The 12214-nt window shown below is 56.4% G+C and overlaps 1 long non-coding RNA gene and 4 other non-coding genes across 5 annotated transcripts; all 5 read right to left on the minus strand.

Moving 5' to 3' along the window:
* Nucleotides 1-6219: 6219 nt before the first annotated feature.
* Nucleotides 6220-6350, minus strand: LOC120922752. The gene has a single exon (XR_005745459.1). It is a non-coding gene; the product is annotated as a small nucleolar RNA SNORA35 (small nucleolar RNA).
* A 1600-nt stretch (nucleotides 6351-7950) lies between these two features.
* LOC120922748 lies at nucleotides 7951-11972 on the minus strand. Its single transcript, XR_005745455.1, has 3 exons — nucleotides 11647-11972; nucleotides 10820-10868; nucleotides 7951-8316 (listed from the first exon to the last, which is right to left on the minus strand). It is a non-coding gene; the product is annotated as an uncharacterized LOC120922748 (long non-coding RNA).
* Nucleotides 8847-8917, minus strand: LOC120922749. The gene has a single exon (XR_005745456.1). It is a non-coding gene; the product is annotated as a small nucleolar RNA SNORD38 (small nucleolar RNA).
* On the minus strand, nucleotides 10084-10152 carry LOC120922750. The gene has a single exon (XR_005745457.1). It is a non-coding gene; the product is annotated as a small nucleolar RNA SNORD38 (small nucleolar RNA).
* On the minus strand, nucleotides 11342-11410 carry LOC120922751. The gene has a single exon (XR_005745458.1). It is a non-coding gene; the product is annotated as a small nucleolar RNA SNORD38 (small nucleolar RNA).
* Nucleotides 11973-12214: the final 242 nt, after the last annotated feature.

Here is a 12214-nt window from a genome sequence, read left to right on the forward strand (position 1 = left end):
TTCCCGGGTCTGTACACCCGCTGTGCCCATTATGAGGAGTTCCCACCATCCCTGTGCTGAGTTCCCGGGTCTGTACACCCGCTGGGCCCCATTATGAGGGGTTCCCACCATCCCTGTGCTGAGTTCCCGGGTCTGTACACCCGCTGTGCCCATTATGAAGGGTTCCCACCATCCCTGTGCCGAGTTCCCGGGTCTGTACACCCGCTGTGCCCATTATGAGGGGTTCCCACCATCCCTGTGCTGAGTTCCCGGGTCTGTACACCCGCTGTGCCCATTATGAGGGGTTCCCACCATCCCTGTGCTGAGTTCCCGGGTCTGTACACCCGCTGTGCCCATTATGAGGGGTTCCCACCATCCCTGTGCTGAGTTCCCGGGTCTGTACCCCCCGCTGTGCCCATTATGAGGGGTTCCCACCATCCCTGTGCTGAGTTCCTGGGTCTGTACCCCCCGCTGTGCCCATTATGAGGGGTTCCCACCATCCCTGTGCTGAGTTCCCAGGTCTGTACACCCGCTGTGCCCATTATGAGGAGTTCCCACCATCCCTGTGCTGAGTTCCTGGGTCTGTACACCCGCTGTGCTCATTATGAGGGGTTCTCACCATCCCTGTGCTGAGTTCCCGGGTCTGTACACCCGCTGTGCCCCATTATGAGGGGTTCCCACCATCCCTGTGCTGAGTTCCCGGGTCTGTACACCCGCTGTGCCCCATTATGAGGGGTTCCCACCATCCCTGTGCAGAGTTCCCGGGTCTGTACACCCGCTGTGCCCATTATGAGGGGTTCCCACCATCCCTGTGCTGAGTTCCCGGGTCTGTACACCCGCTGTGCCCATTATGAGGGGTTCCCACCATCCCTGTGCCGAGTTCCCGGGTCTGTACACCCGCTGTGCCCATTATGAGGGGTTCCCACCATCCCTGTGCCGAGTTCCCGGGTCTGTACACCCGCTGTGCCCCATTATGAGGGGTTCCCACCATCCCTGTGCCGAGTTCCCGGGTCTGTACACCCGCTGTGCCCCATTATGAGGGGTTCCCACCATCCCTGTGCTGAGTTCCCGGGTCTGTACACCCGCTGTGCCCCATTATGAGGGGTTCCCACCATCCCTGTGCTGAGTTCCTGGGTCTGTACCCCCGCTGTGCCCCATTATGAGGGGTTCCCACCATCCCTGTGCTGAGTTCCCGGGTCTGTACACCCGCTGTGCCCCATTATGAGGGGTTCCCACCATCCCTGTGCCCATTATGAGGAGTTCCCACCATCCCTGTGCTGAGTTCCCGGGTCTGTACACCCGCTGTGCCCCATTATGAGGGGTCCCCACCATCCCTGTGCTGAGTTCCTGGGTCTGTACACCCGCTGTGCCCCATTATGAGGGGTTCCCACCATCCCTGTGCTGAGTTCCCGGGTCTGTACCCCCGCTGTGCCCATTATGAGGGGGTTCCCACCATCCCTGTGCTGAGTTCCCGGGTCTGTACACCCGCTGTGCCCATTATGAGGGGTTCCCACCATCCCTGTGCTGAGTTCCTGGGTCTGTACACCCGCTGTGCCCATTATGAGAGGTTCCCCCCATCCCTGTGCTGAGTTCCCGGGTCTGTACCCCCCGCTGTGCCCATTATGAGGGGTTCCCACCATCCCTGTGCTGAGTTCCCGGGTCTGTACACCCGCTGTGCCCATTATGAGGGGTTCCCACCATCCCTGTGCTGAGTTCCCGGGTCTGTACACCCGCTGTGCCCATTATGAGGGGTTCCCCCCATCCCTGTGCTGAGTTCCCGGGTCTGTACACCCGCTGTGCCCCATTATGAGGGGTTCCCACCATCCCTGTGCTGAGTTCCCGGGTCTGTACACCCGCTGTGCCCATTATGAGGGGTTCCCACCATCCCTGTGCTGAGTTCCCGGGTCTGTACACCCGCTGTGCCCATTATGAGGAGTTCCCACCATCCCTGTGCTGAGTTCCCGGGTCTGTACACCCGCTGTGCCCCATTATGAGGGGTTCCCACCATCCCTGTGCTGAGTTCCTGGGTCTGTACACCCGCTGGGCCCCATTATGAGGGGTTCCCACCATCCCTGTGCTGAGTTCCCGGGTCTGTACACCCGCTGTGCCCATTATGAAGGGTTCCCACCATCCCTGTGCCGAGTTCCCGGGTCTGTACACCCGCTGTGCCCATTATGAGGGGTTCCCACCATCCCTGTGCTGAGTTCCTGGGTCTGTACCCCCCGCTGTGCCCATTATGAGGGGTTCCCACCATCCCTGTGCTGAGTTCCCGGGTCTGTACCCCCCGCTGTGCCCATTATGAGGGGTTCCCACCATCCCTGTGCTGAGTTCCTGGGTCTGTACCCCCCGCTGTGCCCATTATGAGGGGTTCCCACCATCCCTGTGCTGAGTTCCCAGGTCTGTACACCCGCTGTGCTCATTATGAGGGGTTCTCACCATCCCTGTGCTGAGTTCCCGGGTCTGTACACCCGCTGTGCCCCATTATGAGGGGTTCCCACCATCCCTGTGCTGAGTTCCCGGGTCTGTACACCCGCTGTGCCCCATTATGAGGGGTTCCCACCATCCCTGTGCAGAGTTCCCGGGTCTGTACACCCGCTGTGCCCATTATGAGGGGTTCCCACCATCCCTGTGCCGAGTTCCCGGGTCTGTACACCCGCTGTGCCCATTATGAGGGGTTCCCACCATCCCTGTGCCGAGTTCCCGGGTCTGTACACCCGCTGTGCCCATTATGAGGGGTTCCCACCATCCCTGTGCCGAGTTCCCGGGTCTGTACACCCGCTGTGCCCCATTATGAGGGGTTCCCACCATCCCTGTGCCGAGTTCCCGGGTCTGTACACCCGCTGTGCCCCATTATGAGGGGTTCCCACCATCCCTGTGCTGAGTTCCCGGGTCTGTACACCCGCTGTGCCCCATTATGAGGGGTTCCCACCATCCCTGTGCTGAGTTCCTGGGTCTGTACCCCCGCTGTGCCCCATTATGAGGGGTTCCCACCATCCCTGTGCTGAGTTCCCGGGTCTGTACACCCGCTGTGCCCCATTATGAGGGGTTCCCACCATCCCTGTGCCCATTATGAGGAGTTCCCACCATCCCTGTGCTGAGTTCCCGGGTCTGTACACCCGCTGTGCCCCATTATGAGGGGTCCCCACCATCCCTGTGCTGAGTTCCTGGGTCTGTACACCCGCTGTGCCCCATTATGAGGGGTTCCCACCATCCCTGTGCTGAGTTCCCGGGTCTGTACCCCCGCTGTGCCCATTATGAGGGGGTTCCCACCATCCCTGTGCTGAGTTCCCGGGTCTGTACACCCGCTGTGCCCATTATGAGGGGTTCCCACCATCCCTGTGCTGAGTTCCTGGGTCTGTACACCCGCTGTGCCCATTATGAGAGGTTCCCCCCCATCCCTGTGCTGAGTTCCCGGGTCTGTACACCCGCTGTGCCCCATTATAAGGGGTTCCCACCATCCCTGTGCTGAGTTCCTAGGTCTGTACACCCGCTGTGCCCATTATGAGGGGTTCCCACCATCCCTGTGCTGAGTTCCCGGGTCTGTACACCCGCTGTGCCCATTATGAGGGGTTCCCACCATCCCTGTGCTGAGTTCCCGGGTCTGTACACCCGCTGTGCCCATTATGAGGGGTTCCCCCCATCCCTGTGCTGAGTTCCCGGGTCTGTACACCCGCTGTGCCCCATTATGAGGGGTTCCCACCATCCCTGTGCTGAGTTCCCGGGTCTGTACCCCCGCTGTGCCCATTATGAGGGGGTTCCCACCATCCCTGTGCTGAGTTCCCGGGTCTGTACACCCGCTGTGCCCATTATGAGGGGTTCCCACCATCCCTGTGCTGAGTTCCTGGGTCTGTACACCCGCTGTGCCCATTATGAGGGGTTCCCACCATCCCTGTGCTGAGTTCCCGGGTCTGTACACCCGCTGTGCCCATTATGAGGGGTTCCCACCATCCCTGTGCTGAGTTCCTGGGTCTGTACACCCGCTGTGCCCATTATGAGGGGTTCCCACCATCCCTGTGCTGAGTTCCCTGGTCTGTACCCCCCGCTGTGCCCATTATGAGGAGTTCCCTCCATCCCTGTGCTGAGTTCCCGGGTCTGTACCCCCGCTGTGCCCCATTATGAGAGGTTCCCACCATCCCTGTGCTGAGTTCCCGGGTCTGTACCCCCCGCTGTGCCCATTATGAGGGGTTCCCACCATCCCTGTGCCCCATTATGAGGGGCTTCCACCATCCCTGTGCTGAGTTCCTGGGTCTGTACACCCGCTGTGCCCCATTATGAGTGGTTCCCACCATCCCTGTGCTGAGTTCCCGGGTCTGTACACCCCGCTGTGCCCATTATGAGGGGTTCCCACCATCCCTGTGCTGAGTTCCCGGGTCTGTACACCCGCTGTGCCCCATTATGAGGGGTTCCCACCATCCCTGTGCTGAGTTCCTGGGTCTGTACACCCGCTGTGCCCATTATGAGGGGTTCCCACCATCCCTGTGCTGAGTTCCCGGGTCTGTACACCCGCTGTGCCCCATTATGAGGGGTTCCCACCATCCCTGTGCTGAGTTCCAGGGTCTGTACACCCGCTGTGCCCATTATGAGGGGTTCCCACCATCCCTGTGCTGAGTTCCCGGGTCTGTACCCCCGCTGTGCCCCATTATGAGGGGTTCCCACCATCCCTGTGCTGAGTTCCTGGGTCTGTACACCCGCTGTGCCCCATTATGAGTGGTTCCCACCATCCCTGTGCTGAGTTCCCGGGTCTGTACACCCCGCTGTGCCCATTATGAGGGGTTCCCACCATCCCTGTGCTGAGTTCCCGGGTCTGTACACCCGCTGTGCCCCATTATGAGGGGTTCCCACCATCCCTGTGCTGAGTTCCTGGGTCTGTACACCCGCTGTGCCCATTATGAGGGGTTCCCACCATCCCTGTGCTGAGTTCCCGGGTCTGTACACCCGCTGTGCCCCATTATGAGGGGTTCCCACCATCCCTGTGCTGAGTTCCAGGGTCTGTACACCCGCTGTGCCCATTATGAGGGGTTCCCACCATCCCTGTGCTGAGTTCCCGGGTCTGTACACCCGCTGTGCCCATTATGAGGGGTTCCCACCATCCCTGTGCTGAGTTCCCGGGTCTGTACACCCGCTGTGCCCATTATGAGGGGTTCCCACCATCCCTGTGCTGAGTTCCCGGGTCTGTACACCCGCTGTGCCCATTATGAGGGGTTCCCACCATCCCTGTGCTGAGTTCCTGGGTCTGTACACCCGCTGTGCCCATTATGAGGGGTTCCCACCATCCCTGTGCTGAGTTCCCGGGTCTGTACACCCGCTGTGCCCATTATGAGGAGATCCCACCATCCCTGTGCTGAGTTCCCGGGTCTGTACACCCGCTGTGCCCATTATGAGGGGTTCCCACCATCCCCGTGCTGAGTTCCCGGGCCTGTACCCCCCGCTGTGCCCCATTATGAGGGGTTCCCACCATCCCTGTGCCCTAATGAAATTTATAGCAGTCCCCCTCCCCCACAAATAAAAATCTAAGTCAAGAGTTTGAATGAACATTTTTATATAAAACATCGAAATACAAAATAAGTCACATTTCTTCATATGTACATCTTGTGATATAACCCCTCCCCCTCCCATAAGACACATATTGATCGGTTTGGTGGGACAATTTATAAAGTAATGGAGATGATCAGCGACTTATAACGGCATTGCGATAGGGGGGCAGAGGAAAATCTGGGGGGGGGGGGGAGCACTGACCAACACCAGTGACGAGTGATACTATGCACTGTCACTGTACCGGCTGGGAAGGGCTTAAAGTTGTAGTAAACCACAATTAAAATAAATTTAAAAAAAAGACCCCCCAGGGCAGTTTACATCACAATGAGTGGGGGAGGTGCATGGCATACTAGCACATTATGTCCTCCGTCACACCGAACGCACTTCAGTGATATGAATGGCCGAGCCGGTGATGATGTCATCAGTATATTTCTCCTAAAGGTGACATTTTCTGTACCTCATTATAGACTCACCTATAGGGAACAATCATACGAAGGATTTTACCCCCCCCACCCCCGAGGGGCAATTAGGGGACGATGTGCGACTTACTAATCAGGGAGGATCTCCTCTGCAGGTCCCGCCCATAAATGATTGGCTGACCGTTCCTCACCACCGGACAGGAAATCTGGAAACCTTCAGCCCCTCCTCTTCCCGGCAGAGGTTCTAATCTCTGAAGTGGGCGGAGCTGCACTCCCATTGGATGAAATTTGTTCCCAACTTTCGGAAAGATCAGCCCACAGAGGAGGCCGGCCTTTCTGCAAGGAGGGGATTATTCTGGCACCGAATTAAACCCCCCCGAGCCACAAGACAAGACTGGGGGGGCCTTGGCAGTGCCGCTTTTATATCACTAAGAAATAAGACACACCCACGAGGAACAATTCAAATTCTTTTATTTGAGAAAAATTGTAACAATTTTATTCCACAAGAATTCACATAACGAGTCCAAATTACCAACACCGCCCCACCCCCTACTAATGCCCCACAACCCAGGGGAGAGTCCTTTACACCTTGTATGATTGTCACGTATACATATGGGGGGGAGGGGGTCACGTATACATATGGGGGGGGGTGTGGAGTCATTTCATCTCCCAGCAAGGAAATGAGATAAGTCCCCCCTCCCCATGGATTGAAGATGACGGACCCTGCATGACCTCCGGGGGAGGGGGGGGATTTGTAGTTTTTAGCCACTTGACCACCGCCCCATGTCAAAAAGACGTCCTGTTTTTAAAGTTGAATATCTCGATAACGGCAGCAGCTGCTGCCACAACCGAGATATTCATCTTTTCAGGGGGCGGTGGTGTACACGATAACGGCGGTCTCCGCGAGATCGCCGTTATCGGTGGCGGGAGAGGGCCCCCCCCTCCCGCCGCTCTCCCGCGCCCTCCGGAGCCGTCGGTAGCGGCGGAGGAGATCGGATGTGTCCGGCAGCTGAGCGGGGACGGGACTGAAGGAAAAATGTCCTTCGCCCGTCCTCATAGCTCTGCTGGGCGGAAGTGACGTCAAAACGTCAGTCCCGCCCAGCCTCTTAAAGAAACATTTTTTTTTTGTCATTTGAAAAAATGACTTTTTTTTCTTCTTGCATTTAAGCCCAAATATGAGATGTGACGTCTTTTTGACCCCAGATCTCATATTTAAGAGGACCTGTCATGCTTTTTTCTATTATAAGGGATGTTTACATTCACAGTAATAGGAATAAAAGTGATACATTTTTTTTTTTTTTTATTTCAGTGTAAAAAATTATAAAACTAAATAAAAATAAGAAAACAAAAAAAAAAATTTTTAAAGCGCCCCATCCCGACGAGCTCGCGCGCAGAAGCATACGCGAGTAGCGCCCGCATATGAAAACGGTAGTCAAACCACACATGTGAGGTGTCGCCGCGATCGTTAGAGCGAGAGCAATAATTCTAGCCCTAGACCTACTCTGCAACTCAAAAAATGCAACCTGTAGAATTTTTTAAACGTCGCCTATCGAGATTTTTAAGGGTAAAAGTTTGACGCCATGCCACGAGCGGGCGCAATTTTTAAGCGTGACATGTTGGGTACCATTTTACTCGGCGTAACATTATCTTTCACAATATATAGAACAATTGGGCAAAATGTATTGTTGTCTTATTTTTTAATTCAAAAAAGTGATTTTTATCCAAAAAAAGTGCGCTTGTAAGACCGCTGCGCAAATACGGTGTGACAAAAAGTATTGCAATGACTGCCATTTTATTCCCTAGGATGTCTGCTAAAAAAAAATATATAATGTTTGGGGGTTCCGAGTAATTTTCTAGCAAAAAAATTGTGATTTTCACATGAAGGAGAGAAGTGCTAGAATAGGCCTGGTGGTCAAGTGGTTAGTATCTGGGGTACAAAGTTTGCCCCTCCCTGAGATAAACACAACAAGTGGATCTTCATAAAGCTACATTGTAATAACCACCAATAAAAGGGGGGGGGGGGGGGGGGGGGGAGGGGAATCACATCTCCAGCCTCACATTTGCGCTCAGTGGCCGTTCCAATATTCATGGGAGGGACCAAATCTCATTGGCTGCTTACATCTATAAAACCCAATCTACTTAAGTTGGCAAATGTTTGGCACAAATCTGCCCCATGACTATCCCAGTAAACTGGAGCTTCAACCCCCCCCCCCCCCCTATAATTCAGTAATGGCCGCGATTGCAGGAGTATGGGGGCGGGGTCATCAGGGGCAATACCTGGGGGGGGGGGGTCATCCCTTAGAATGCTGACCCCCAATTTCTACCTCAAATTCCAATCAATTGGTGAGCCGTCCTCTGGAGCCGCCTCGTCCAATCACCATTCCTGCAGGAAAAGAATAAACTGTCAGCCAATCACAGCCAAGAAATCTGCTGCCTTCGGATCCCAGCATTCCCCAGACAGGAAGTTAGGGATCCGATAATTACGAGGGGGGGGGGGGGGGGGGGGGGGGGAGGAGCCTCGTACATCAAACTCCACCCCCTCCGATTGTTAGGATAAGGGGGCGGAGTTTAGAATTTATAGATTTATATTATTAATAGAAAACATTCGAATAAATTACAAAATACAACGAATGTAAATAATTAACCCCTAAAGTTCGCTGCATTTGATACATTCCGGGTTCGATTGATCGTTACGTATTAATCCACCCCCCCCCCATATCAGGGGATTTAGATCCACCCCCCCCCCCCCCATTGTATCAGGGGATTTAGATGACGGAAGTGTAAAACTGAACATCTTGTACCCGAGACAGGAAATTCTTCCATGGGGGGGGGGTGATCTATATTCTGAGAAGTCACCCCCCCCAGATGAAGGCACATCTACCCTCAAACCCCCCCGGTCCCAGCAGCCGCCATCTTCCTCAGATCCATAAGTGTCATCGCAGTCAATCAGTAGCAGAACTGGACAAAGTTCTCATCACAGGAAGAGGGCGGTGCCGGGGGGGAGAGGGGGCGGTGCCGGGGGAAGGGGAGTCAGCAATTTGTAGAAGACCGCGCCCTGCACCCAACAATCCCCCCTCCCCCCCCATCCGCTGATCCTCACCTCATTCCATCCATCGCTGGTCACGTCTTCTGGATGTTCTTCATCACTGCAAGAAAGAAAAACACTTGTTAGCCATCCGTCCAATCAGCTTCAACTACAAGTCCCAGCATCCCTCATTCCAGTATAGACACAGCTGTGTGGGAGGAGCGCCCCCAACAGGACACAAGAGGCCAATCCCCAGAGGCCCTCACAAGGCCATGTTTTCAGGATTTCCTCCACATCACATCAATGGCTCAGTGATTATAATCATCTTATCTGATGGGTACTAGGAGGACCGAGGGCGGGGGGAGGGGGTACTAGGAGGACCGAGGGAGTACTAGGAGGACCGAGGGAGGGGGTACTAGGACCGAGGGTGGGGGGGAGGGGGTACTAGGAGGACCGAGGGTGGAGGGAGGGGGTACTAGGAGGAGGAAGGGGGTACTAGGACCGAGGGTGGGGGGGAGGGGGTACTAGGAGGACCGAGGGTGGAGGGAGGGAGTACTAGGAGGACCGAGGGAGGGGGTACTAGGACCGAGGGTGGGGGGGAGGGGGTACTAGGAGGACCGAGGGAGGGGGTACTAGGACCGAGGGTGGGGGGGGAGGGGGTACTAGGAGGACCGAGGGAGGGGGTACTAGGACCGAGGGTGGGGGGGGAGGGGGTACTAGGAGGACCGAGGGCGGGGGGAGGGGGTACTAGGAGGACCGAGGGAGTACTAGGAGGACCGAGGGAGGGGGTACTAGGACCGAGGGTGGGGGGGAGGGGGTACTAGGAGGACCGAGGGAGGGGGTACTAGGACCGAGGGTGGGGGGGAGGGGGTACTAGGAGGACCGAGGGTGGAGGGAGGGGGTACTAGGAGGAGGAAGGGGGTACTAGGACCGAGGGTGGGGGGGAGGGGTACTAGGAGGACCGAGGGTGGAGGGAGGGGGTACTAGGAGGACCGAGGGTGGAGGGAGGGGGTACTAGGAGGACCGAGGGTGGAGGGAGGAATACGGAGTGTAGCGTGTAATCAGACCCCCGGATGGAGGTACATATGGGGGGACCCATCCCCCTCAATCCCGGCAGCCGCCATCTTCCTCAGATCCATAAGTGTCATCGCAGTCAATCAGTAGCAGAACTGGACAAAGTTCTCATCACAGGAAGGGGCGGTGCCGGGGAGAGGGGGTGGTGCTGGGGGAGAGGGGGCGGTGCCGGGGAGGGGGAGTCTAATTTGTAGAAGACCGCGCCCTGCATCCGACACTTCCCAACCCCCCCTTTCTATGTCACAACTCCTAACTCTGAGATGGGAATGAGGGACACCTATCGGCAAAATTATGCAGGCATAGGACACACCCCTTGCCACGCCCCCTTAGAGAATTGTACAAAAAAAAAACCACAATTGGTTAAACCCACAAGGGATTTTTCCTTCATCTTCTGACATTTAGAAATCAGATGGAAGGTTTATCTCTGGGAAACACTTTGTGAAAGATAAAGAGTGGATTTTATATCCAACTATAGAGATCAGACCGACATGAGGGACCAATGAGGAGGGAGGGGGAGGAGGAAGGGACCAATGAGGAGGAAGGGGGAGGGGGAGGAGGAAGGGACCAATGAGGAGGGAGGAGGAGGGGGAGGAGGAAGGGACCAATGAGGAGGAAGGGGGAGGGGGAGGAGGAAGGGACCAATGAGGAGGGAGGAGGAGGGGGAGGAGGAAGGGACCAATGAGGAGGAAGGGGGAGGGGGAGGAGGAAGGGACCAATGAGGAGGAAGGAGGGAGGGGGAGGGAGGAGAGACAAATGAGGGACAGTTGGGATATCTGCTGATCCTCACCCCGAGTTCCCATCCATCGCTGGTCGCGTCTTCTGGATGTTCTTCATCACTGCAAGAAAGAAAAACACTCGTTAGCCATCCGTCCAATCAGCTTCAACTACAAGTCCCAGCATCCCTCATTCCAGTATAAATACAGCTGTGTGGGAGGAGCGCCCCGAACAGGACACAAGAGGCCAAACAGCAACTAGGGGGTACTAGGAGGACCGAGGGTGGGGGAGGGGGTACTGGGAGGACCGAGGGTGGGGGAGGGGAGTACTAGGAGGACCGAGGGTGGGGGAGGGGAGTACTAGGAGGACCGAGGGTGGGGGAGGGGGGTACTAGGAGGACCGAGGGTGGGGGAGGGGGTACTAGGAGGACCGAGGGTGGGGGAGGGGGTACTAGGAGGACCGAGGGTGGGGGAGGGGGTACTAGGAGGACCGAGGGTGGGGAGACTGCTGATCTACTCCATTCAATGTAGTGTAATCAGACCCTCCAGATGGAGGTTCAGGTGGTGACCCTCCCCCGGTCCCGGCAGCCGCCATCTTCCTCAGATCCATAAGTGTCATCGCAGTCAATCAGTAGCAGAACTGGACAAAGTTCTCATCACAGGAAGGGGGCGGTGCCGGGAGGAGGGGGCGGTGCCGGAGGTGGGGGTCAGTAGTTGGTTCCGTCCTCTGAGGTTTTATTCCTTTCCCACTTTCTTCATGGAAACGGCCGCCAATCTTTTGTAGGAGGGAACACTAAATGTAGCGCCAGCGTTGTGGGCGGGGCCAAGAAACATGTAGAAGACCACGCCCTGCTCCAAGTGACAACCCCCCCCCCCCCCCCCCCCCCCATCTGATCCTCACCCCGAGTTCCCATCCATCGCTGGTCGCGTCTTCTGGATGTTCTTCTTCATCACTGCAAGAAAGAAAAACACTTGTTAGCCATCCGTCCAATCAGCTTCAACTACAAGTCCCAGCATCCCTCATTCCAGTATAGATACAGCTGTGTGGGAGGAGCGCCCCCAACAGGACACAAGAGGCCAAAACAGATGATTACCCCAGAGGTCCTCACAAGGCCATGTTTTCAGGATTCCCCCCCCCATCCAATACAAATCACATCAATGGCTCAGTGACAATCATCTTATCCAAGGAAGTTCTAAGAAACTTGGCCTGATGGGTGCTAAGAGGACCAAGGGAAAGGGGGTGGGGGGGTTCTAGGAGGACCAAGGGGGGGGTACTAGGAGGACCAAGGGGGGGTACTAGGAGGACCAAGGGAGGGGGTACTAGGAGGACCAAGGGAGGGGGAGGGGGTGCTAAGAGGACCAAGGGAGGGGGAGGGGGTGCTAAGAGGACCAAGGGAAAGGGGGTGGGGGGGTTCTAGGAGGACCAAGGGGGGGGGTACTAGGAGGACCAAGGGGGGGTACTAGGAGGA

The sequence above is a fragment of the Rana temporaria genome, unplaced genomic scaffold (genome assembly GCF_905171775.1).
Source record: "Rana temporaria unplaced genomic scaffold, aRanTem1.1, whole genome shotgun sequence".
NCBI lineage: Eukaryota > Metazoa > Chordata > Amphibia > Anura > Ranidae > Rana > Rana temporaria.